The sequence below is a fragment of the Mustelus asterias genome, unplaced genomic scaffold, assembly GCF_964213995.1.
Source record: "Mustelus asterias unplaced genomic scaffold, sMusAst1.hap1.1 HAP1_SCAFFOLD_44, whole genome shotgun sequence".
Lineage (NCBI taxonomy): Eukaryota > Metazoa > Chordata > Chondrichthyes > Carcharhiniformes > Triakidae > Mustelus > Mustelus asterias.
This window is the reverse complement of record NW_027590121.1, coordinates 817,805-844,872: the sequence shown is the minus strand read 5'-3', so window position 1 is coordinate 844,872 and position 27,068 is coordinate 817,805. Positions and strand designations below refer to the sequence as shown.

At 45.7% G+C, this 27,068-nt stretch overlaps 1 protein-coding gene and 1 pseudogene across 2 annotated transcripts in view; both read left to right on the top strand.

Annotated features, from left to right (window-relative positions):
- The window catches only part of LOC144483022 (uncharacterized), a 1,062,789-nt gene that overhangs the window by 929,001 nt on the left and 106,720 nt on the right, over nucleotides 1-27,068 (top strand). The window lies entirely within an intron of this gene.
- Nucleotides 9,579-12,271, top strand: LOC144482953 (uncharacterized; annotated as a pseudogene). Its single transcript, XR_013495967.1, has 2 exons — nucleotides 9,579-9,816; nucleotides 10,900-12,271. The product of XR_013495967.1 is annotated as an uncharacterized LOC144482953 (transcript).

Sequence of the window (27,068 nt, the reverse complement as noted above, 5' to 3'; positions counted from 1 at the left end):
GACTTTGATGCGATGATGAGGTTGTTTCCGGACTGTAAATCCTCCCCTCCCGATACTCTGTGGAAAGAATTTAAAACAGAAAAAAAGGAGTGAGAGAGAACCTACAGAAACAAAAAGGCAGGTTGTGAAATTGAGCTGAATGAACCTGGGAATGGGTGGGACCGGCACAAGGTGAAAGTGACCCTGGCAGCTGTCGCCATGTCCACACTGGATGCACATCATTGCCAACTGGAGCCACCTCCACACTGGATGCACACATTGCCAACTGGAGCTTCCTCCACACTGGATACACACATTGCCAACTGGAGCCTCCTCCACACTGGAAGCACATCATTGCCAGCTGGAGCCTCCTCCACACTGGATGCACACATTGCCAGCTGGAGCCTCCTCCACACTGGATGCACACATTGCCAGCTGGAGCCTCCTCCACACTGGATGCACACATTGCCAGCTGGAGCCTCCTCCACACTGGATGCACACATTGCCAGCTGGAGCCTCCTCCACACTGGATGCACACATTGCCAACTGGAGCCTGCAGCCTGGGACTGGGAAAAGGGATGAAGGAGAAAAGGTAACAAAGCTTCAGAGGGACTGGGCTCCCTGCGCATGCGCCCTGCTGCCCATTGCCCCGGGAAAGATGGCGGCCGTTAACCCGGGATGAACAAAAGTGTCGGCGGCGCCTCCCGCGGGACCCGGGAGTTTGGGATTCGGGCTCTGAGGCATGAGCATGTTTTACTAATGAGTTTCCCCGCTCCCCCGGCCCCACAAGACGGTTCCATTTCTTCCCCAGCCCCATTCCTCTCCAGTTGCTTCTCACCCGATGTTGATCGAACAGACCGACACCCGGACCGCGCATGCTCCAATCACAGCATTTCCCCCACGCCTGCGCAGTCTCTCCCTATAGTGAGGATAGAGCACTTTCTGACCCGCGGAGAATGATGGGTAATCACTCCACCATTAAATGACAATTTTGGTAATGATGTTTTCTGATCCGTTTGCGATTGCATCCAATGATCTAGATATACAATTATCATTTTTTCTTCAAAAACTGCACTTAATTAGTTATCTGCCATAGTGCTGTCCTAGATATGATCAACTTTAACCTGGTGTTGTTAAACTCCTTACTATGATCAACAGCAGCAGCTACATTAGAAACTAACCCTATAGTTAAATGTGAGCCCATTCAGGAATTGCTAGCTCAAGTGATTGAATTAATGAATCTTATCTAACACACATTAAAGCAGCCTCTCACCAGTCAGAATGCACTGACCATGTAACAAATAGAGTCATAGAGGTTTACAGCATGGAAACAGGCCCTTCGGCCCAACTTGTCCATGCTGGCCTTTTTTGAAACCCCTAAGCTAATCCCAATTGCATGCATTTGGCCCGTATCCCTCTATACCCATTGTACCCATGTAACTATCTAAATGCTTTTTAAAAGACAAAATTGTACCCACCTCTACTACTACCTCTGGCAGCTTGTTGCAGACACTCTGACTCTATGTGATGAAAGAGCTCATTTTATTTTCTGTATTAATCAAATTCTGAAGGGAGTAACCAGTCATGAAACAGATGATTGTACAATTGATGAACCTTGATTAAGTTATAAATAATGAATCAATAATCATATTGGAAAGACTGGATTTTCATTCAAAACTCGTTACGTTGAATTATTGCATGTCTCTCTGTGTGAGAAACAGTAATTTCAGACAAACTGTTCTAATAATGAAGGATCCTAGATAAAGGTCCCAAGGAATGGTACATTATAATGTTTAGTTTGATCCAGTGTCATAGAGTCATAGAGGTTTACTGCATGGAAACAGGCCCTTCAGCCCAACTTGTCCATGCCGCCCTTTTTTTTTAAAAACCCCTAAACGAATCCCAATTGCCCACATTTGGCCCATATCCCTCTATACCCATCGTACCCATGTAGCTTTCTAAATGCTTTTTAAAAGCTAAAATTGAACCCGTCTCTACTACTACCTCTGGCAGCTTGTTCCAGACACTCACCACCCTCTGTGTGAAAAAATTGCCCCTCTGGACACTTTTGTATTTCTCCCCTCTCACCTTAAATAGTGGATAGCGAAGTACTTGAAAGTCAAGAGATTTTAGCTCTTTTGTATTCTTGTCTGATGTACTGAGGTTGGGTGGCCACTGTGCCTAAGAACTAATTGGATTAACCCGAGCAGCAGCTTGAGGTAATTATTCACTGAGGGAAAGCTTGACTCTGACACAGGGAGCTGGCCACTCAGGGGTGAAAAGTCAGGGCTCCGTAATGATTTGTGGCTGGCTGATTACTGAAGACACTCACTCGAGGCAAGAATCACATGTACATCTCAGCAAGTGGGACTGTATCTGAGACAAGAGTCTTGAGAGGGGAACGCTGTGATGGATCAACACCTCGATAAAGTTGCAAAAATCATTGTCTGATTTGATTTGATTTATTATTGTCACATGTATTAGCATACAGTGAAAAGCATTGTTCCTTGTGTGCTATACAAAGAGTACCATACATAGAGAAGGAGAGGATGCAGAATGTAGTGTTGCAGTCATAAGAGTTAGAATAAAGTTTTAGAAGCATCGAACGAGTAGAAGATAGAATTAGAGGGTATGCTGGGCGCAGCTTGCAAGAAGTCGCCTCACTCCAGCACCATCTTGGAAGTTTTCCTGAATTGATATGCAAATCTCTTTCCTTTAAAAATAATTTTAATGTTAATTTAATGTTGTAAAATTTATTATCCAAAGAATCCTGTCCTGCCTTAATTAAGTCTTGTTTGAACAGACATTTTCTTTTCACGGGGTGTGGGTGTCACTGGCTGGACCAGTATTTTTATTGCCTATTCCTTATTGCCCTTGAGGTGGTGGTGAGCTGCCTTCCTGAACCGCTGCAGTCCCTGTGGTTTGAGGGACACTCGCAGTGCTGTTAGGGAAGGGATTTACTAAGTCATTCGCAGATTGGGGCGGCTGAGGTTAGTTGTGTTACTGATAAGAAAATCAGAATACAATCAGGTAACACAGGTGGGAAAGACAAAAAATCTACTCTGATGTTTTAATCAAGCTGATTTCACATTTATCCAGAATATTACACTACAGCCCAGTTCGAGGAGTTAACATCAGCAGAAACAAACTCCAACTGTCAGAACTGAAATATAGAAAATTCACTGAACAGCAGGAGGCCATTCAGCCCATCAGGTCTGTGCTGGCTGGGAAACTACTGTCCAGTTTCACCCTACTTTCCAGCTCTTGATCTGTCCCTCTGTGTGTTACAGAATCTCAGCTGTGTATCTGAGTTCCTGTTTAATGTGATGAGGGTTTCTGCCTCTCCCGTCCTTTCAGGCAGTGAGTTCCAGATCCCCATCACTCTCCGGGTGAAATGATTCCTCCACGAACCCTCCCAATCCTTCAATCCTTTATTCACTAGATTTGAAAATTGAACAGATTGTAATTATATTAAAAAATCGCCAACTGGCTTCAGCTTTCTGCCACACAGCTTTACTAGACATATACTTTTATAACTGATTAATCTGGTAACGAGAACAGAGCTCAGTACTCCAGCTTGCTCTAACTAGCATTTTATAAATATAAACAAACTATGCTGGGTAACCTCAGCAGGTCTGGCAGCATCTGTGGGGAGAAACAGAGTTAATCTTTTGGATCTAAATGATCCTTCTGCAGAACGTTTTATGAAGCATTTTATAAACATAGAAAATAGGTGGAGTCGGCTATTCGGCCCTTCGAGCCTTCACCACCATTCAATATGATCATGGCAGATCATGCACTTTCAGTATCACAGTCCCACTTTCTCTCCATACCCCTTGTGGTCCCTTTAGTCACAAGAGTCACATCCAGCTCCCTCTTGAACATATTTAATGAACTGGCCCCAACAGCTTTCTGTGGTAGAGACTTCCACAGGTTCACAACAAGAAGTTCTTCCTCATCTCAGTCTAAGATTGTAACCCCTAGTTCTGGACTTCCCCAACATTGGGAACATGTTGGGACAGCATCGAGCCTGTCCAGTCCCATCAGGATTTTAAATGTTTCTCTGAGATCCCCTCTCATTCTAAATTCCAGTGAGTAAAAGCCCAGTCGATCCAGTCTCTCTTCATATGTCAGTCCTGCCATTCCAGAAATCAGTCTGGTGAACCTTAGCTGGACTCCCTCAATAGCAAGAATGTCCTTCCTCAGACTAGGAGACCAAAAACGCACACAATACTCAAGGTGTGGCTTTACCAAGGCCCTGTACAACTGAGCAAAACCTCTTTACTCCTATACTCAAATCCTCTCGCTATGAAGGCCAGCATGCCATTAGCTTTCCTCACTGCCTGCTGTACCTGCATGCCAACCTTCAGCAACTGTCCCACCATGACATCCAGGTCACGATGCACTTCCCCTTTTCCTAAACTGCCACCATTCAGATAATAATCTTTCTTCCTGTTTTTGCCACCAAAGTTGATAACCTCACATTTATCCACATTATATTGCATTTGCCAAGTATCTGCCCACTCAGCCTGTCCAAGCCCCCCTGTAGCCTCTCAGGATCCTCCTCACAGCACACACTGCCACCCAGCTTAGTGTCGGCTGAAAATTGGAGAGATTGCATTCAATTCCTTCATCCAAATCATTAATGTATATCATGAACAGCTGGGGTTGCAGCACTGAACCTGCCGGACCCACTAGTCACTGCTTCCCACTCTGAAAAGGATCCATTGACTCCCACTCTCTGCTTCAGTTTGAGCATAATCTCCCTCCTCTTATACACTAGGCTTGGGCCAAATGTCTTCTTGACCACCTGATTGAGAAACGTATCAGCCTTGATTGAATGGCAGAACAGACTCAATGGGCTGAATGGCCTAATTCTGCTCCTACATCTTCCGGTCTTATGATCTACCTGTCCAGCCTCCTTCACGGATGCCTGGATGTTGGCTCCAGGTTCTCTCTGATCCTCTATAATTCTCAGCATCATCCCTTTACTGTTCATTCCCTTGTCTTGTCTAATGTCCCAAATTCATTCTCTCTCACTGCTCCAGATCGAATTCCATGTGCCATTTTTCTGCCCATCTGACCAGCCCACTGATATCTTCCTGCAGTCCACGGCTTTCTTCTGGATTGTTAAACACAAATACAATTGTTGTATCATCTGCAAACTGAATCATGACCCTTACATTTAAGTCTAAGTCATTGATATATACCACAAAACTGTGGAACCTCACTGGTAACCAGACACTATTCAGTCCTGGGTGTGATTAACAGCAGCAATAACAGCAGAATCCAACCCCTGCTGTCGCCTGTGAACTTGCTGGTGTTTCAGCAGGTTGTTTGAGCGAATCCCTTCCCACACATGGAGCAGTTGAACGGCCTTTCCCCAGTGTGAACTCGCTGGTGTTTCAGCAGATTCTGTTTACTTTTAAATCTCTTCTCACAATCAGAACATTCAAAAGGTCTCTGATCAGTGTGAACAAGTTGGTGTGTAGTCAGGTGGGATGACTGAGTGAATCTCTTGCCGCACAGGAGGCAAGTGTAAGGTCTCTCTCCAGTGTGAACTCGCCGGTGTATCAGAAGGTCGGATGTATCAATGAATTCCTGACAACACACAGGGCAGGTGAACGGCCTCTCCCCAGTGTGAACTCGATGGTGTCTCAGAAGGTGAGGTAACCGAGTGAATCCCTTCCCACAGAGAGAGCAGGTGAACGGCCTCTCCCCAGTGTGAGTGTGCTGGTGTTTCAGAAGATCCTTTTTGCTTTTAAATGTTTTCTCACATTCAGGACAATTGATAGGTCTCTGATCAGTGTGAACAAATCGATGTTTCAGGAGCTGGGATGAACAAGTGAATCCCTTCCCACACACGGAGCAGATGAACGGCCTCTCTCCACTGTGAGTGCGTTGGTGAATCAGTAAATCCTTTGTACTTTTAAAGTTCTTCTCGCAATCAGAACATTTAAATGGTCTCTGATCAGTGTGAACAGTTTGGTGTGTCAGGAGGTGGGATGACTGAGTGAATCCCTTACCACACATGTTGCAGATGAATGGCCTCTCCCCAGTGTGAGTGCGTTGGTGAATCAACAAATCTTTTCTGCTTTTAAAGCTCTTCCCACACTCACAACATTTAAACGGTCTCTGATCAGAGTGAACCTGGTGGTGAGTCCGGAGGTTTGATAAAGCATTAAATCCCTTCCCACATTGAAGACAGGTGAATGGCCTCTCACCAGTATGGACATGCTGGTGTGTGTACAGGCTGGATGACTGAGTGAATCCCTTCCCACACACACAGCAGGTGAATGGTCTCTCCCCAGTGTGAATACGTCGATGGGTTTCCAATTCAGATGGGTAATTGAATCCTGTCCCACAGTCCGCACATTTCCACGGTTTCTCCATGATTATTGACAGGCTATCGGGTGTAGGCGGGATGCAGATTTGAGTTCACTATCAGATCAGCCATGATGTTATTAAATGGCGGAACTGGCCCGTGGGGCCGAATGGCCTATTGCTGCTCCTTGTTCACATGGTGCAGGTGTCCTCCTGTCTCTCTAGGTTATATAATCAGTTGAAACCAGGTCCACACAAAGAACACGAGTACGGTGTCTACCTGATGTAAATGTGCTATTTCTTTTCACGCTGTGTGACTGGTTAAAGCTCCGTTCCAGCTGACTGTGGAAAAATAACTGAGATGTCTGTGTCTCGGGGCTTTTCCAGTCACACTGATGTTGAATAATTTCCCAAAGACAAAATAGGCAAACGTTTCTCCTTCCACATTCATGGGCCTTTGATATTCAGATCCTGAAGAACCATGTGACACTGTCAGATCCTGAGATGATTGGTTTGAATCGCCCGTCTGCAGATATTCTGGAAAAGGAGTTTACATTGAATTACTTTGAATATACAAGACACAAACAAGCCATTCAGTTTAATTCTTTATACTTGACACATCTTCTCCTGTCCCATAGACCTCATCTCAGCCTTTCAGTTGATTTTTCTATTTCTTTTTCTCTCGTGTGCTTCTCCCGTTTCCTTTTGAAACAATCTCAGCACTTTCCTCAACTCATTTCTATGGTGTTTCTAAACCTGTGAGTGAAGAAATTTGTCCTTATTGCCTTCTTGGATTTATTAGTAACAATCTTGTATTTATGACTCTTTGTTTATTGATCGTTCCTTCTTTTAGACTCTGTCACAAGTGGAACATTCTCCCCACATTTCCCCTGTCCAAGCCACGAATAATTTTAAAGACTTTTATCAGGTCACTGCTCTACAGGAAAAAACTTCAATCCATTTAATCTTTCCTGAAAGCTGTCATCTCTGTTTACAAAAAACATCACAGTCAATGCAGAATAGAAATCACAGAGAGATTGTGTGATTTGGGGTTGTGTGAAATTCGTCGACTTGTAACCGTGTGTAAAAGCAGTTTTCAAACATCTATCAGTGTCAGTCCACAATAGAAATGCTGAACTCTTTCCTCCACTCCCAGTTTTCTCCCTCCCTCTCCTCTGTGGGCGGCACGGTAGCACAGTGGTTAGCACTGCTGCTTCACAGCTCCAGGGTCCTGGGTTCGATTCCCGGCTTGGGTCACTGTCTGTGTGGAGTTTGCACATTCTCCTCGTGTCTGCGTGGGTTTCCTCCGGGTGCTCCGGTTTCCTCCCACAGTCCAAAGATGTGCGGGTTAGGTTGATTGGCCATGCTAAAATTGCCCCTCAATGTCCTGAGATGCGTAGTTTAGAGGGATTAGCGGGTAAAATATGTAGGGATAAGGGAGTAGGGCCTGGGTGGGATTGTGGTCGGTGCAGACTCGATGGGCCAAATGGCCTCTTTCTGCACTGTAGGGATTCTATTCTATGATCTGTCTGGGTTCAGTTCTCCAGCTGCTGTCTGCAGACTGACAATAAAACCAATGGGTCTTATTGGGGGTGTTGGGGCCTCCAGCGGGTGTTTGTGAATCCTCCCCGCCCACCTCCCAGGGTTTCCTTCCTTCCCAGAGATCAGAGTCCTCATTGATTTGAGGCCAAAGTGTAACCTCTTATTTATTGTCCCCCTCCCCCATCCTCTGATGTGAACCATCCTCCAGTGGCTGAGCCAGGATGGGGCCGTTAACCTGGGCCTGTTCCCGGGAGGGAGGGAGGGAGAAGCCCCGCAGCTGCAAACCAGGGAGCTGACAATGATTCTGAAGGGTTTGCGGATCCACAAAGTGTTTCCAAATCCTCCCCAATGTCCAGCCACCAGCTCAGCGCTCTCCTCGGGCCTGTCCCCACGGTAAAACCTGGGCCAGAAGTTGGTGCTGTTTCCAGTGCAGCCGTGGTTTCCATTCCCACCCTGTGCTCACAATCTCCTCCCGAACCCTGCCCAACACCATGACTGACACTGAGCATGCTCAGACCGTGCACCCACACCACCTGATGTGGAGGTGCCGGTGTTGGACTGGGTGAGTCACCTGATGAAGGGGCGGCGCTCCGAAAGCTCCTGATTCCAAATAAACCTGTTGGACTTTCACCTGGTGTTGTGACTTCTTACTGTGCTCACCACACCTGCGCAGTGCGTTCCCAGGCTCCCCGGCGCCTGATCATCTTTGCGCATGCTCCACTCCCAGCCTGGACCCGCCTCTCATTTACTCCGATTGGTTGGAGGACCAGCCGCCCCCGCTCGGTCCTCCAGTCCCGCCCCCTCTTCCTATTGGTCCGGAGCTGCCGTCAATCAGTCCCCGGGCATTGTGATGTGGTGCATGCGCAGTGTCATTGCTGTCCTTGGCGCTTGTTTGTCCCGGAGAAGCGGAGTCAGCGTTAGGCGGTGGCTGGGAGGATTTGGAAACACTTTGTGGATCCGCAGGCGGGAAGGAGCTCGAGCCGGCGGGTTTTCAATGGGAATTTTAAATGGCGCGGATCCAGAGCCCGAAAGAAAACCGGAAACATAAATGGATCCGGGCGGTGAGGCTTCATAAACACCCGGTGTCGGTCAGGTGCCGGATCTCGGGTCAGGGTGACACAGTGGTTAACACTGCTGCTTCACAGCGCCAGGGAGCCGGGTTCAATTCCCAGCCTGGGTCAGTGTCTGTGTGGAGTCTGCACATTCTCCCCGTGTCTGCGTGGGTTTCCTCCGGGTGCTCCGGTTTCCTCCCACAGTCTGAAAGACGTGCTGGTTCGGGTGCATTGGCCGTGCTAAATTTTCCCTCGGTGTACCCGAACAGCTGCCGGAGTGTGGCGACTAGGGGATTCTCACAGTAACTTCATTGCAGTGTTAATGTAAACCTACTTGTGACACTAATAATTAAACTTTAATCCCTCAATTTGCGAGGCAAAATCCTCAGACGTTAACATCGGCCATCTTTATTAAGGGCAAAACCAAATGGATAATCCTCAACAAACAAAACATCAGAGATAGAGTTTGTTGTGAAATCAGTGGGTTGTTGTAAAACAGGAGGTCAGAATTATAGCCAACAGCAACTTCTATTTATAACATCATAAATCATCCCAGTGCACTTCACACAAGTGGCACGGTGGCACAGTGGTTAACACTGCTGCCTCACAGCGCCAGGATTCAATTCCCGGCTTGGGTCACTGTGTGGAGTTTGTACATTCTCCCCTGTGTGTGTGTGGGTTTCCTTCGGGTACTATGGTTTCCTCCCACAGTCGGAAAGATGTGCTGGTTAGGTGCATTGACCCAAACAGGTGCTGGAGTGTGACGACTAGGGGAATTTCACAGTAACTTCATTGCAGTGTTAATGTAAGTCTTACTTGTGACTGATAAATAAACTTTAAGGAACATTATAAAACAAAGTGAGATTCCCAGATACATCAGGAGATATTAGGACAGATGACCAAAAACTTGGACAAAGAGGTGAGTTTTAAAGAGAGGCTTAAAGGAGGAAAGTGAGGTAGAGACTGAGAGGTGTAGGAAGGAAATTCAGATCCTGGGGCTGAAGAACTGAAGGCACAACCACCAGTCATGGAGCAATTACAGTAGGGAATGTACAAGAGCAGCACTGATATCTCGGATGTTTGTGGGAAGATTACAGAGATCAGGAGGGCTGAAGCCATGGAACGATTTGAAAACAAAGATGAGAATTTTACAATCAAGGTATTGCATGACTGGGAGCCAAGGCAAGTCACGGAGGACAGGGGTGATCAGGGACTTGCTGTTAATTAGGAAAGGAGTAGCAGACTTTTGGATGACTTCACATTTCCACGGGTAAAACGTCAAGTGCAATGGAATAGTTGAGTTTGGCGGTAACAATGGCCTGAATGAGGGTTTGAGCAGCAGATGCACTGAGGTAGAGCTGAGGTCATGTGATGTTACTGAGGTGGAAATAGGCCGTCCCAGAAACTTGGGATCAAATGGGACACCGAGGTTATGAACAAACCGGCTTAATTTCAGATATTTGCCAGGAAGAGGGATTGAGTGGATTGCAAAGGAACAAGACTTGGAAGGGGGACCAAAAGCAGTGGCTTCAGTACTCTTGATATTTAATTGAGGTTAATTAGTCAGCAGGAAGAGAACCAGAAAGCAGAATGGGCCCTGAGACTGAAACCAGGTTTAACTTAGTTAGAGAGGGCGGTTTAGAGAAACCCCCTTCACAATTTCTCATCAAATCTCGAAACAGTCAGTTCTGGACACAAAGTTAACATCTGCTATTCTGACTCATCGGGTCAGGGTGATTCAGATTAATGTTTTCTCATGTGTTATGAATGAAGTGAATCATCAAAAATACCATCTCTAGTTGTACACATTTTTTAAGAGGAAACTGAAATAATTATCTGTCAATTTATTTGGATTTCAGTTCAGGGAGGAGGGAGAGTGTGTGGGATGGGGATCTGCAACTTTGGGGGTTCGAGAGGAAAAAGTTCCAGAGAAACTAGAATTGTCTGTTCAGAATTTCTATCCTGGACTGTCAGTGATGACTTTTATTGATGGTTTTTACAGCTATTAGAAGTTGAGGATTGCAGTCGGGAATCTCAAACCAGACATCACATGAAGATCTGACAGAATCACTCGATTCATAGGACCTGGATATCATCGTACTTGGAAAGTGGAAGGAGAAATGTTTGTTTGTTTTGTCTGTGGGAAAAGATTTCAAACATCAGTGTGACTGGAAAAGCACCAAGACACACGCACACCCGAGTGAGAGTGTTCCAGTGAACTGACTGTGGAAAGAGCTTTAACCAGTTACACAGCCTGAAAAAACATCACCATTCACAGTGAGGAGAAACTATACACGTGTTGTGTGTGTGGACGAAGCTTCAACTGATCATCAACATGGAGAGACATGATGACACCGACACTACAGAGAAACCGTGGATATGTGGGGACTGTGGGAAAGCATTCACTTGCCCATCCAAACTGGAAACACATCGACGCACCCACACTGGGGAGAGACCCTTCACCTGCTCCATATGTGGGAAGGATTTCACTCAGTCATCCAACCTAGCATTACATCAGTGAGTTCACACTGGGGAGAGGCCGTTTAGCTGCCCTCTGTGTGGGAAAAGATTCATTCAGTCATACAATCTAGCGTTACACCGGCGGGTTCACACTGGGGAGAGGCCATTCACCTGCTCCGTGTGTGGGAAGGGATTCATTAATTCCTCTAACCTAGTGGCACACCAGCGAGTTCACTCGGGGGAGAAACCATTCAGCTGCACTGACTGTGGAATGAGCTTTAGGCTTTCATCTACCCTGCTGAAACACCAGCGAGTTCACACTGGGGAGAGGCCATTCAGCTGCACTGACTGTGGAAAGAGCTTCAGACACTCAGGCAGTCTCACTGTCCACCAGCGAGCTCACACTGGGGAGAGGCCATTCACCTGCTCCATGTGTGGGAAGGGATTCACTGATTCATGCCAACTGCTGAGACATGAACGAGTTCACACCGGGGAGAGGCCGTTCACCTGCTCCGAGTGTGGGAAGGGATTCATTGATTCATCTCAGCTGCTGAAACACCAGCGAGTTCACAAGTGAGGGATTGGATTCTGCCGTTATTGCTGCTGTTAATGACAACCAGGCCCTTTCATTCTGACAGCTGGAGTTTGTTTCTGCTGATGTTAATACAGCCGGTAACTGGGCTGGAGTTTAATATTCTGGATCTCGAGGTGATTGTGTTCCTGGGGCTGCAGTTACCGCGGTCCATCTGAAATTAGTTCACAACAAGATTCAGAACTTTTACTTCAATCTTAAATTATTTAAGTGAAGTTTATTTATTAGTGTCACAAGTAGGCTTACATTAACACTGCAATGAAGTTACTGTGAAAATCCCCTAGTCGCCACACTAGTCGCCTGTCCGGGTTACACTGAGGGAGAATTCAGCATGGCCAATGCACCTAACCAGCACATCTTTCGGACTGTGAGGAAACCAGAGCACCTGGAGGAAACCCATGCAGACACGGGGAGAACGTGCAGAGTCCGCACAGATAGTGACCTAAATCAGGAATCGAACCCGGGTCCTGGCGCTGTGAGGCAGCAGTGCGAACCACTCTGCCGCCCTATTGATCTTTGGCCCGAATTCTACAATTCAGTGTCTGAGAGGTTCCACTGATGAACATCTCCAATTAGAAAGTGCTGATTAATCCTTGCTGAGAATTCTTACTGACCTACACACAGTGACACCTCCAGTATCCCCCAGAAAGAAGGGGAATGGGAATTGGTGGAGAATCGAGAGTCTCCAAATGTCACCCATCCCGTCTGGAACAGAAATTCCCTCAGCTCAGGAATGGAGAAAAGTCAAATCCAAGTAACAGATTGTAAGAAATCACCATCTAATAGCCTTATAAAATCTTTGGATACTGATGGAATATTATAGAAAGAGCTTTCCCTCTGTCTTCGGAAGAAAGCTTGCTGGCTGACAAACACAGGACAAGCCTTTCTCCCTGCCAAGGACCTGTCTCTAGCACAGGCCCTGAAGCAAGACATTTTTAATCCTGATACCATTGGCTCTTATAGTAACTAACTACATGTAAAGGTTAAAACAGGCCCTCAAGAGCAAGGAGATTTCAAATTGACTGTCTTCTCCCCAACACCCACAATCAGGCTCATTGAAGTGAACCTTCCATAGGCACCAGTTATGGACATCAACATTCACTTGGCTTCATCCGTCTGCTTGTCCTCTGGGATCTGTAAACCACTCTCACCTGTCACAGGTCAGGTGCTTTTCCTATCTATTTAACTCACACATCTTGTTTTAACTGTTGCTTCTCAATAAACTGTTTTAAAATCGCTTCTGAGCTCAATTCCCTTTTTGGGTGCAGACCAGTAAGAGTTTAGAAAGTAGATTTTTAAATGTTTCTGTAGGTATGTGGATAGGAAGAAGCGAGTGAAAGTAAACATTCTCTATGAGAGGCAGATAAAAGTCAACATATAATGGGGAACAAGGAAATGGCAGAGAAATGCAACAAATACTTTGTATCTATCTGTCTTCATGGTAGAAGACAAAAGAAAAATTATAATATTGGGGAACCAAGGGGTTAGTGCAAGGGGGCGGGAACTTTAATACAAGGAAGAGCCATTTTTAAACATTAGTCACCAATACAATATCGTTTGAGTTGTAATGCTGTTCATCAAATGTCAATAATAATGAAAAACTAGACAGACATGTTCCAACCTCATTTTATGGAACTTTACAGAAAAGTTGTTAATTAAATGATCCTTTCTGACAAGTGCAATGTGAATAAAAGTTTAAAAAAATGAAACTAGCCATTTAATTCCCATCAAAATGGGTTTGATTGATCAATGGTGGGAGCTGCACAAGTCCAAAGCTGTGGTGGCTTTGGAGACCGGTTACACAGTCCCTTGTCCAATAAGAATGAGGGTCTTATAGAAATAGAGACTTGAGAAATTAATGGGACTAAATGGTGACAAATTCCCCGGACCAGACAACCTGCATCTTGGGGGTTTAAAAGAGGGAGCTTCAGAAATAGTGGATGCATTAGTTTGATCTTCCAGAATTCCTTAAACCCTCGAACCGTTCCCAAGGATCGGAAGTCAGCAAACATTAACTAGTCCAGAAAGTAGGAGAGAAAATGGGGAATATAGACCAGTTAACATCAGTTGTAGGTGAAATATTAGAAATCTTATTGTTTGGGACTTGGTAACAGGGTACTTATAAAATCAAAAACAGAAAATGCTGGAAAATCTCAGCAGGTCTGATAGCACCTGTGGAGAGAGAATAGAGCCAACGTTTCAAGTCTGGATGACCCTTCGTCAGCTCTGACAGACAGTCATCCAGACTCGACATATTGGCTCTGTTCACTCCCCACAGATGCTGTCAGATCTGCTGAGATTTTCCAGCATTTTCTATTTTTGTTTCAGATTCCAGCATCCGCAGTATTTTGCTTTTACCGATAAAATCAGATTAGGATCTAATTAATGGTGGTGAGAAAAATGAGAGGTGATCTAATCAGAGTATATGATTCTTCATGGGCCTGAGAGGTTCGATGGTGTGAAAATGTTTCCCCTGACTGCGGAACCTGGAACACTGGATCACAGTCTCAGAATAAGGGGTCAATTATTTAGATTGAATTGAGGAGAAAATTCTTCACTCAGTTGTGAATGTCTGGAATTCTCTACCCCAGGGAGCAGTGGATGCTCGGCATTGGGTGTAATTAAGACAAAGATTGATAAATATTTGGGTATAAAGAGAAGTTAAGCGATATGGGGACAGTGCGGGGAGGTGGGGTTGAGGTAGATTATCAACCTTGATCTCAGTGAATAGCTGAACAAACTCAAAGGGCTGAATGGCCTCTTCCTGCTCCTATTTCTTATTACATTAAACCTCTGTCTGGTTCCCCTCAAACTGCTGAGTGAGTGAATTAAATCTTTCTTCACAAATCACCAAGACACCAATCTACAAGTCAGAATATAAACATTGTTTATTGGTTATAAATTGCAGTTAAATCTGGGCAAATTGTCTCTTTCTAGACATGTCTAAATGCAATCAGAGTTATCCAGCAGTTCAACACTAATGGGGAGAGATATTTCACAAAACAAGTAACAAAGATCCCAGGATACTCAGTGATTCACTGTAAATTAGCACTATGTTGATGTCCATAACTGGTGCCTATGGAAGGTTCAGAGTAATTCCTTCAATATCTGCAAGTTAACAGCTATGAACAACTCATCTATCAAACAGCTCAAGCCTGCCTGTGATTCCCAACATTCAGAGCTGACACTGTCTGATCCTGGAGTTACAGAACAGACTTTCTCCTGTCAATGTAGAGCTGCAGCATTGGACTGTGATCTGTTTATTGTTCATCTTTATTTCAGCAGAGTTTCTAAATGATATAAATTTAAAACAAAGTATTGCAGGTGTGATGGTTTATTGACAGGGGATCTCATAGAAACTTATAAAAATCTAACAGGGTTAAACAGGGTAGATTCAGAAAGAATGTTCCCAATGGTGGGTGAGTCCAGAATTAGGGGTCATAGTTTGAGGATAAGGGGTAAACCTTTTAGGACTGAGTTGAGAAATTTCTTCACCCAGAGGGTGGTGCATCTGTAGAATTCACTACCACAGAAAATAATTGAGGCTAAAATATTTTGTGATTTGAAGAAGGAATTAGATATAGCTCTTGGGCCTAAAGGCATATTTGTGGGGGGGACCGGGATATTGAATGTGATGATCAGCCATGATCATAATAAATGGCGGAGCAGGCTTGAAGGGCTGAATGGTCTATTCCTGCGTCTAGTTTCTATGTATGTTTCAATGTAACAGGGCCTCTAACTCAAATATAACTGTCAGTTGTCAATGGCTGGGATGCTAATGGCTCCAGACCTTAACTCACCAAGACTTGATGGGTTTCACAGTACTTGCTCTGTAATTATCCAAGGGTATGTGATGTATTTCACTTGTCAAATAAGGATGCAGCTACAGACAAAGAGCCAGTCACAAGATTCTCATATCTTACACTGATTACAATTAAGCTGAATATCACATCAGGTTAAATGATTAATATAATTCAATTATTTGATCATTACACATCACTAAACTACAAACTGACCTTTCCTACAGTCTCACAGTCCAATCAAGCAACAGGTTGACACGGAGATAGATAGGAAAGCATGTTGTGAGGAGGATACAAAGAATCTGCAAAGGTATATAAATAGGTAAGTGAGTAGGAAAAATCTTAGCAGATGGAGTATGATATGGGAAAATATAAGGATATTGACTTTAGCAGGAAGAATAGGAAAAAACAATATAATCTAAATATAGTGTAGAATGCTGCAGGACTGAGGGATCTGGGTGAACTTCTAAAAGAATCACAGAAAAGTAACAAGCAGGAACAGCAAGTTGTTAGGAAGGTTTTCTGTAAGGGAGATGGAATATATAAGTAATAAAGTCTTGCTACAATCATACAAAGAATTGGTGAAACTGCACCGAGAGTACTGTGTACAGATTTGGTCTCCTTGCTTGAACAGTGATACGGGTGCATTGGAGACAGTTCAGGGGAGATTCACTAGACTGATTGCTTGGATGAAGGAGTTTGTCTTCTGGGGAAAGTTGAGCAAGTTGGGTCTATACTCAATGGAATTTAGAAGAATGAGAGGTGACCTGACTGAAACATGAGATTCTGAGGGATCTTGTCAGGGTGGATGCTGAGAGAATGTTTTGTTTTTGTGAGGAATCTAGAAGCAGGAGTCACACTTTAAAGATAAGGACTCTCCCATTTCAGGCAGATATCAGGGGAAATTTCTTTTCTGAGGGTCATTAGTTTGTGGAATTTTCTTCCCCAGAGAGCAATGGAGGCTGTGGTTCATTGAACATATTCAAGGCTGAGTTAGACAGAGTATTAATCAACAAGGAGTCAAGGACTCTGGAGCAGCAGGAAGTGGAGTGAAGGCCACAGTCAGATCAGTCATGATTCTTATTGAATTGTGGAGCAAGTTTGAGGGGCCAAATGGCCGACACCTGCTCCTAATTCTTGTGATCTGATACCCTCCATCATCTCGTGTGGCACGGGATAGATTCAGAATAGACATAGATCAAAACTGCACATCCATGAGGTGCTGTGGGTCATCAGCAGCTCAATATTCAACCACAATCTGTAAACTCATGGCCCGGTATATCCCTCACTCTACCATTACCATCAAGCCAAGGGATCATTCTGGTTCAACATGGAGTGTAGGAGGACGTGTCAGCAGCAGCACCAGGCACCCTAAAGCTGAGATTCCAATCTGGTGACTGGTAACACGGGACTATAAGCACACTAAGCAACAGAAGCGGCAAGTTCTAGGCAGGACCAAACAATCCACAAACAACGGATCAGATCAGAGCTGCAGTCCCCCCACATCCAGTCGTGAATGGTGAGGGACAATTAAACAAATCACAGAGAGAGAAAGCTCCACAGATATCCCCATCCTCAGTGACTGGGGAAAGAAGCGGATCAGTGCAAATATCTGTTTTGTCTTTAGTGATCACAGATATGTTATTGATATGTTCCTTGGATTCCAAGACCAGGAAAGACACTCTGGAAGGGATGAGAGCTGGAACTTGTCCATGAGAGTAACTGAAGGTATGAGAACTTGAAATAATTGAGAGTTAGAAAAGACAAAGGCCACAAAAAAGCAGCAATTGGTAACAAGACATTGATTAATCTGTTCTTATCCTGAAGAAATGAAGATCCCCGCTTTGCATCTGAAACAATATTAGTTAATCTGACATTTATCCAGAGTATTAATCTCCAGCCCAGTTATAGCGATGTTCAGAATGAACATGGTTCAGTCCTGGATGTCATTACCAGCAGCAATAACAGCAGAATCCAATCCCTGCAGACACTTGTCAACTTTCTGGTGGGTAAGATGGTGGGTTGACTGAGTGAATCCATCTCATACTCAGAGAAGGTGAACGGTCTCTCTCCATTATGAGTGTGTTGGTGTCTCAGCAGGTGGAATGAGTGAGAAAATCCCTTCCCGTATTCAGAGCAAGTGTACTATTTCTCCCCGGTGTGAATGTGCTGGTGTGTTCGCAGGTTGGATGAGCGAGTGAATCCCTTTGCACAGTTGGAGCAGGTGAACAGTCTCTCCCTGGTCTGAACTTGTTGGTGTCTCAGCAGAATACTGGAGGTCTTAAAGCTCTTCTCACATTCAGAACATTTGAAAGGTTTCTTATCCAAGTGAACGAGTTGGTGTGATCTGAGGCTGGTTAAATAAATGAATCCTTTTCCACACAAGGAACAGGTGAATGACCTCTGCCCAGTGTGAACTCACGGTGTTTCTGGAGGCTGGATAACAGAGTGAATCCCTTCCCACACACTGTACATCTGAATGGCCTCTCCTCATTGTGAACTCGCTGGTGTATCAGCAGATCACTTGTGGTTTTATAACTCTTCTCACATTCGGAACATTTGAAAGGTTTCTTATCCAAGTGAACGAGTTGGTGTGATCTGAGGCTGGTTAAATAAATGAATCCTTTTCCACACAAGGAGCAGGTGAACGACCTCTCCCCAGTGTGAACTCGCTGATGTTTCTGGAGGCTGGATAACAGAGTGAATTCCTTCCCACACACTTTACATCTGAATGGCCTCTCCTCATTGTGAACTCACTGGTGTATCAGCAGATCACTTGTGGTTTTATAACGCTTCTCACATTCCGTACATTTGAAAGGTCTGTTATAAATGCGAACCAGTCGGTGTGTAGCGAGGTGGGATGATCATGTGAATCCGTTCCCTCACACAGAGCAGGTGAACAGCCTCTCCCCAGTGTGAGTGTGTTCGTGTTCAGTGAGGTTCTGTGATTGTTTAAATAGCTTCCCACAATGCGAGCAACTGAACTGTCTCACAATGTGAATGACCTGGTGCTTCACAGGTCCTCAGAGCTTTTAGAATTGTTATCACTGTCAACACCTCTCTTCAATGTGAACTTGCTGGTGGGTCAGCAGGTGGGATGATTGAATGAATCCCTTCCTGCACACAGAGCAGGTGAATGGTCTCTCCCCAATGTGACCGCGGCGATGCATTTCCAGCAGAGATGGATAATTGAATCCCTTCCCACAGTCACCACATTTTCAAGTTTTTTTACACAGAGGGTGGTGGGTGCCTGGAACTCGATGCCGGGGGAGGTAGTGGAAGCAGATATGATAGTGAGTTTTAAGGGGCATCTGGACAAATACATGAATAGGATGGGAATAGAGGGATATGGTCCCCGGAAGGGTAGGGGGTTTTAGTTTAGTTGGGCAGCATTGTTGGTGCAGGCTTGGAGGGCCGAAGGGCCTGTTCCTGTGCTGTAGTTTTCTTTGTTCTTTGTTCCATGGTTTCTCCATGGTGCCAGTATCCTTGTGTCTCTCTTGGTTAAATGATCTGTTCAAGCCTTGTCCACACAAAGAACTTGTGTATTCTTTCTCAGTAAGGGAATCAAGGGTCATGGGGATAAGGCAGGAAAGTGGAGTTGAGGATTATATCAGATCAACCATGATCTCATTGAATGGTGGAGCAGACTCGATGGGCCCAATGGCCTAACTCTGATCCTAGGTCTTCCCATCCTTTGGCTCGCTGCTGTGAATAGTGTGATGTTTTTTCAGGCTGTGTAACTGGTTAAAGCTGTTTCCACAGTCAGGTCACTGGAACTTGGGTGTACGTTTGTTCGGTGTTTTTCCAGTCACACTGATGTTTGAAATCTTTCACATTTAAAGGTCGATGATATTCGTGTTGTGATGAATGGAGTGACTTTTTCAGATTTTGATGTGATGTTTGGTTTCAGTTTCCCGCCTGTGTACCTTGTAAAAGACATTGGCAGAGTCAGTATCACTGTCAGTACAGGATAGAAATTCAGAACAAGCATTTCTAGTTTCCACAGAACATTATTTTCTCTCTTGTTTCTCCAATCTTGTGGTCCAATCAAACTTCCATCTCAACTAAACCAGAAATTTGTTTCCAGTGTCTATGAGACACTCTGTACCCTGAGTTGTGGAAGGTATCGAGTGTTCCAGTTGACACCGCACACTCCCTCTCCAGGACCATTCGAGCATGGACAAGACCACGGAAGAGCAGCCGACAGCCAAGTTACCTCCTGCTGATCTACAAATTACTGTTTTAACTAGCCCCAAGAGCAGGTCCAGGAAAAGATCCTCTGACCTCCCTAGCCTGCTCCACACTGGGCAGCCAACGAATAGGAGTGTGGGGCAGAAAAGAAGTGTAATTAAAGAAGAATCATAGAATCATAGAAACCCTACAGTGCAGAAAGAGGCCATCTGGCCCATCGAGTCTGCACCGACCACAATCCCACCCCATATCCCTACATATTTACCCGCTAATCCCTCTAACCTACGCATCTCAGGACACTAAGGGGCAATTTTAGCACGGCCAATCAACCTAACCCGCACATCTTTGGACTGTGGGAGGAAACCGGAGCACCCGGAGGAAACCCACGCAGACACGAGGAGAATGTGCAAACTCCGCACAGACAGTGACCCAAGCCGGGAATCGAACCCAGGCCCCTGGAGCTGTGAAGCAGCAGTGCTAACCATTGTGCCACCGTGCCACCCTTAAAATTAAAAGTGGAGAGGCAGCTCCTTCAAGGTCTGCAACCTCTCACACTGAATATAAACATGGTTCATGGACTCCTCGCGGCTGCAAAACATCAGCTGCAGCTTGAGAGTGGGTGAAAATGTTGAACAAACTCATACTCTGGTGGCTGTATCGGACACTAGGACCCAGTGGGAAGAGAATAACCTTAGCCCCGCCCCCATACTGTTGCGTCAAGAATACCCTGCCGCATGCGCTCCTCGTGGAACCAAGATGGCGGCCGTCAGCCTGGGCTTGGGCCTCGGAGAGGAAAAGACCCAGAGCTGCAAACACGGGAGCGGCAGAGTCTTAATCGCGGTTTGAGGCACTCACCAATTGTTTAGAAACTTTCCCTATCCAGAGCCCGCTCCATCAGAGTTTTCTCTTTCTTTCCCGCTGCAAAGAGGCAAAAACAGCCCAACCTCATCGCCATTACTGACAGTGCGCACGCTCCAATATGGGGGGTTAATGCGCCTGTGCGGTGCCTGCCTCTGGTGTGAATAGGGGACATTCAGCACCGCGGGGAATGCTGGGTCAGGACTCTGCCATTGAAAGTCATTATTAGTAGCTCGTGATGTTTTTACTATTGTGTGTAGATTGGGGGACGGGGGCGGGTTCGATAAATTAATTAAAAGAGGAACCAAGTTATACTGAAATCTATGCATAGATCTTTCATTATCCATCAGAAAGAAAGGGAGTGGTAATTGGTGGAGAATTGTAAATGTCCCAAAGTCTTCCACAAGCAGCAGCAATTACAGCGGAATCCAAGAGCTCCAGTCAAATGTAAACTCAGAAAATGGTGTGACTGAGTGAAGTATTTCACTGAGTAATTGTCAGGATTGTATTCTTGTGGATATTCCAGGTCATTTCTCAAAATCATTCAATGGAGGTGGGTGTCATTGATTAGACCAGCACTTATTTCCCATCCCTAATTGTCCTTGAAAAGTTGTTGGTGAGCTGCCTTCTTGAATCGCTGCAATCCATGTGGTAGGTACACCTACAGTGCTGTTAGGGAGGGAATTCCAAGATTTTGATCCAATGACAGTGAAGGAAAGCGACATATTTCCAAATCAGGATGGTGAGTGGCTTGGAGGGGGAATTCCAAATGGTGGTTTCCCATCTGTCCACTGTCCTTGTAGATTGTAGTGGTCGTGGGTTTTGTTTCATTGCAAGTTTCATATAGATTTGCAAAAAAATAAAACTTCTTAGGATGTGGACATTACTCACAAGGCCCAGGTTACTGTCCTGAATTACTATCCTGCACTGACAGTGATATGTTACCAATCACCAGTTATCCTTTGTGATGGTGATAGTTGGCCTTTTTCTTAAACCTCTGCAGTCCATATAGTAAAGGTGCTCCCACAATGCAACAGTATTAGGATTTTAACCCAGTCACGTTGAAGGGACAGTGATATTTGTCCAAGTCAGGGAGTTGTGTGGTTTTCCCATGTCCCAGCTGCTCTGGTACTTCCAGGTGGGGAAGATTGTGGGCTGAGGAGATTCTGCCAAAATGCTGGTTGAGTTGCTGATGTATAAAATCTCTTTCCATCACCCTCCTCCCTGACCTCTTCCTCTTCACACAGAAAGGCTGGATTTTTGTTGTGGGCTCTGAAGGGTGAAGGGTTCCTTTCCCTCAGTGCACTGGTGAACAGTTTGAAGCTTTATGACAATCCAGCAGCTTTCATATCTTTTTTCCTATTCCCAATCCCACAATTTACCAGATTCATTCAGCTCAATTTCACATCTTGCCTTTGTGTTATAATGGCTTGTCTCTTATGTTTCCCTCTTTCTGTTTTCAATTCATTTTTCAGGGGATTAGAAGGTGAGGAATTACAGACAATTGTAAATCAAGGATCACATCAAGATCAGACAGAGTGCCTCGATTCATCAGGATCGAAATATCATAGGCCATTAAACATGGAAGAAAAAAGCACCATTCACAGTGGGGAGAAACCATACACATGTTCTGTGTGTGGACAAGGCTTCAAACGATCGTCTGGCCTGTCAAGACACAAGCGCAGTCACATCAGGGAGAGACCGTATAAATGTGGAGACTGTGGGAAAGGATTCAATTACCCAGTTGACCTGGAAAATCACCGACGCACTCACAGTGGAGAGAGACCTTTTAGCTGCCCTGTGTGTGGGAAGGGATTCACTCAGTCAGCTGGCCTGTTGATACACCAGCGCATTCACAGCAGGGACAGGCAGTTCACCTGCTCCGAATGTGGAAAAGGATTTACTCAGTCATCGGCCCTGCTGATGCATTGGCACATTCACACAGGGGAGAGGACATTCACCTGCTCCGTGTGTGGGAAGGGATTCACAGATTTCTCTGCCCTGCAGAGACACCAGCGAGTTCACACCGACAGGAGAGAGTTTAAATGCACTGAGTGTGGAAAGAGTTTTAAAACTCCACGCACACTGCGGGAGCACCAGTACATTCACACCGGTTCCACACCGTTCAGCTGCTCCCACTGCCAGAAAGGGTTCAGGACATCATTCCACCTTGTGGCACATGAGCGCATTCACACTGGAGAGAGGCCATTCACCTGCTCTGAATGTGGGAAGGGATTTAACCGATCATCCAACCTGCAGAAACACCAACGAGTTCACAGTGAAGAGAGACCGTTTAAATGTCCAGACTGCGGGAAGGGCTATAAAAGTTCTGAGGAACTGCGTCACCATCAACGTGTTCACTCTGACGACAGACCATTCATGTGCTCTCACTGCGGGACTGGCTTCAGGCGATCAGGCGACCTCACTGTACACCAGCGAATTCACACTGGGGAGAGGCCGTTCACCTGCCCTGTGTGTGGGAAGGGATTCACTTGTTTATCCTCTCTCACTTCACACCAACTTGTTCACACAAATGAGAGACCGTTCAGATGTTCTGACTGTGAGAAGAGCTTTAAAAGCAGAAAACTTCTGCTCGCACACCAGCGAAATCACTCTGAGGAGAGATCGTTCACCTGTACTGAGTGTGGGAAAGGATTCACCCGGTCATCCATTCTGCTGAGGCACCAACAAGTTCACAGTGAGGAGAAGCCGTTCACTTGTTCAAAGTGTGGAAAGAGATTCACCCAGTCATACAACCTGGTGAGACACCAGCGAGTTCACCAGTGATCACAGGGGTGTGATTCTGCTGTTATTGCTGCTGTTAATTACATCCCAACTAAATAATGTTTATACTGATAGTTGGAGTTTATCTGATGTAAATCAGCCCTGTTAGACTCGTAGAATGCCCCACAGCATCTCTCATTCATGTGTCAATAAATCTTCACGCCTGCAGACCTTGTTTTAAATTTAAATCACTCAGAAACTGTATTGAACTAAGGATGAATAATAAATAGATCACAGTCCAATCCACCCCTGTGTGAATGTGCCGATGTATCAGCAGGCCGATGACCAAAGTCTGTTTTGTAACTTCAGGATGAGGATGTGAAAGCTCTGAATGTTGGTCCTCTCATATGTCGGCTGGAGCTATTTGATAGGCAGGATGTTAATAGCTGTAAACTTGTCAGATGTCGAAAGAATTACTATTGGAGTAAACTCACCCATTTATAACCTCAGACTCTGGTCCCTATTGTAATGAATAAGTAACACAGTGGAATAGCGGGATAAATATGTGGGGCTACGGGAATAGGGCCTGGGTGAGATGCTCTGTTGGAGAGTCGGTGCAGACTCGATGGGCCCTGTACCCTTGTGCATTTACCCTGCTAACCCCCCCCCAACCTACACATCTTTGGACGCAAACAGATAATTTAACATGGCCAATCCACCTAACCTGCACATCTTTGGATTGTAGGAGGAAACTGAAGCACCCAGAGGAAACTCAGACGCAGGGAGAAGGTGCAAACTCCACACAGAAACCCAAGACTGGATTCAAACCCGGTGCTGTTAGGCAGCAGTGCTAACCACTGTTCCACCGTGCAGCCCTTCATCTGCTGCTGAATCGCACATCCACACATTACTGCCAGACTTGACAATTTCAACACATTTCTGACTGGTCTCCCATATTCTGTAATTTTGAGATAATCCAAAATGTCCTCATGTCTTGCAGACACTTCCTCCATCTTCACAACCCCCTCTTCTAATTCTGGGCCTCTGTGGAGCCCCTTTGCAATTCTTGCAGCATTGCTGGCCTGCGGACTAATGTCTGGTTCAATCCCCATTCCAGCTGAGGTCGGTGTTGGAGCCGTCTCCTCACCCTGCCCAAGAGTGGATGGTAACGGCAGCCTACTACTGACACAAACTGCCAGGGAAACAGCTCTGGATGACACATCAGCAGACAATGAGCCAAGGAGCTGCCTATGGGATAAATTCTGCATTACTAGCTATGTGGTGGGTCATTGCTTATTTAGTCACTGCTATAAACAGCGGAATTTTCACTTTGTAAACCTCAGCTTGAAGGAATGAAGTGAATAAATTGGGATATTCACTTTTATCATTATCCATCTGAAGCCAATGGACTCCTTTTTCCCCGTCCTGATGTGACACTGAATCTTCTTTGATTTGAAGAAGAAACTTAACCTTAGAGCACTGGGTGGTACAGTGGCCCAGTGGTTAGCACTGCTGCCTCACAGCACCAGGGGTTTGGATTCGATTCCCGGCTGGGTCACTGTGTGGAGTTTGCACATTTTCCACGTGTCTGTGTGGATTTGCTCCAGTTTCCTCCCACAGTTCAAAAGACAGGCTGGTTAGGTGCATTGGCCATGCTGAATTCTCCCTCAGTGTACCCGAACAGGTGCCGGAGTGTGGCAACAAAGTGATTTTCACAGTGACTTCATTACAGTGTGAATGTAAACCGAGTTGTGACACATAAATAAACTTTACTATTGGCCTCAGTACCCGAGACCTGGCAGGATGGCAAGAATGGCCCGGGGCTCCAGTGAGGTGTACTGGAGGGGCTGGAGTGGGCAAGTGGTGACACTGGGAGGAGCAGCAGCTGGGAGGCATATAGCGACCCCTGGTGGACCGGCGGCGAAACAGCAGCAGCACAGTCTGTGCAAAAGCTTCCCCAGTTCAGCTGATCAGAGAGACTGGGAACCTCCTCAAATGTAAACTTCAGCTTTTCACATTCACCCCCATTCATCCCTCTCACCCTCCATCCACCTCACACTCCCTCCCTTTCTCCATCCCTCCCTCTCACCATCCATCCCTCCTCCCATCCCTCCCTCCAATAAGAACCATTCACTGAGCACAGCAGTTTCAGCCTCATTCCCACAGTCTGTATTCCAGCCTTTATCACATCCACTCTGCTCCCAGATACTTTACACCATTAGATATTACAATTCAAACTTTATAATCTCAACAATTTACTATTTGTTCTAGAAGATGAGGGCGGCATGGTGGCACAGTGGTTAGCACTACTGCCTCACAGCGCCAGGGACCTGAGTTCAATTCCCGGCTTGGGTCACTGTCTGTGCAGAGTCTGCACATTCTCCCCGTGTCTGTGTGGGTTTCCTCCGGGTGCTCCGGTTTCCTTCCACAGTCCAAAGATGTGCTGCTTAGGTTGACTGGCCATGCAAAATTGACCTTAGTGTCAGGAGGATTAGCAGGTTAAATATGTGGAGTCACGGGGATAGGGCCTGGGTGGGATTGTGGTTGGTGCAGACTCGATGGGCTGAATGTCCTTCTTCTGCACTGTAAGATTCTACGTTTCTATGAGATCACAAAATTCAAGTTAAAAGTTAAAGTTTATTTATTAGTCACAAGTAAGGCTTACATTAACACTGCAATTAACACTGTGAAATTCCCCTTGTCACCACAGTCTGGCAACTGTTCGGGTCAATGCACCTAAACAGTGCATTTTTCAGACCATGGGAGGAAACCAGAGCACCTGGAGGGAACCCACACAGACACGGGGAGAACATGCAGTCTCTGCACAGACAGTGACCCAAGCCGGGAATTAAATCAGGTCCCTGGCACTATGAGGCAGCAGTGCAGACAGACAGTCAAGAAATCATCAATTCCACTCCCACCCGGAGCTATGGGGATGTATTTATACATTATCTCATTTCACAATAAAACACACACACTGAGTTTCAGATTGGCTTCTGTTATTATTTTGGTGCCCAGCAGTTGGATTAGACTGAGACTGACATCAACCCGTGTGTGTGGGTGCGTGCGTGCGCGCATGCGCGTGCGTCCCGAAAGCCCGTGATACCAAATAAACCTGTTGGATTTTAACCCGGTGTTGTGAGACTTCTAACTAGAATCATAGAATCCAACAGTGCAGAAGGAGGCCATTCGGCCCATTGAGTCTGCACCGACCACAATCCTATCCAGGCCCCACCCCCTTAATGCCATGCATTTACCCTAGCTAATTCCCCCTGAAACTAAGGGGCAATTTAGTATGGCCAATCCACATAACCCGCCCATCTTTGGACTGTGGGAGGAAACTGGAGCACCCAGAGGAAACACATGCAGACACGGGGAGAATGTGCAAACTCAACACAGACAGTGACCCAAAACTTGAATCGAACCCAGGTCCCTGGCGCTGTGAGGCAGCAGTGCTAACCACTATGCCACAGTGTAGTAATCGAGGAGAACTGGAGTAATTGTTGGATTACACAGTGACATGTTACAGAGCAGAAATCCAGGGGA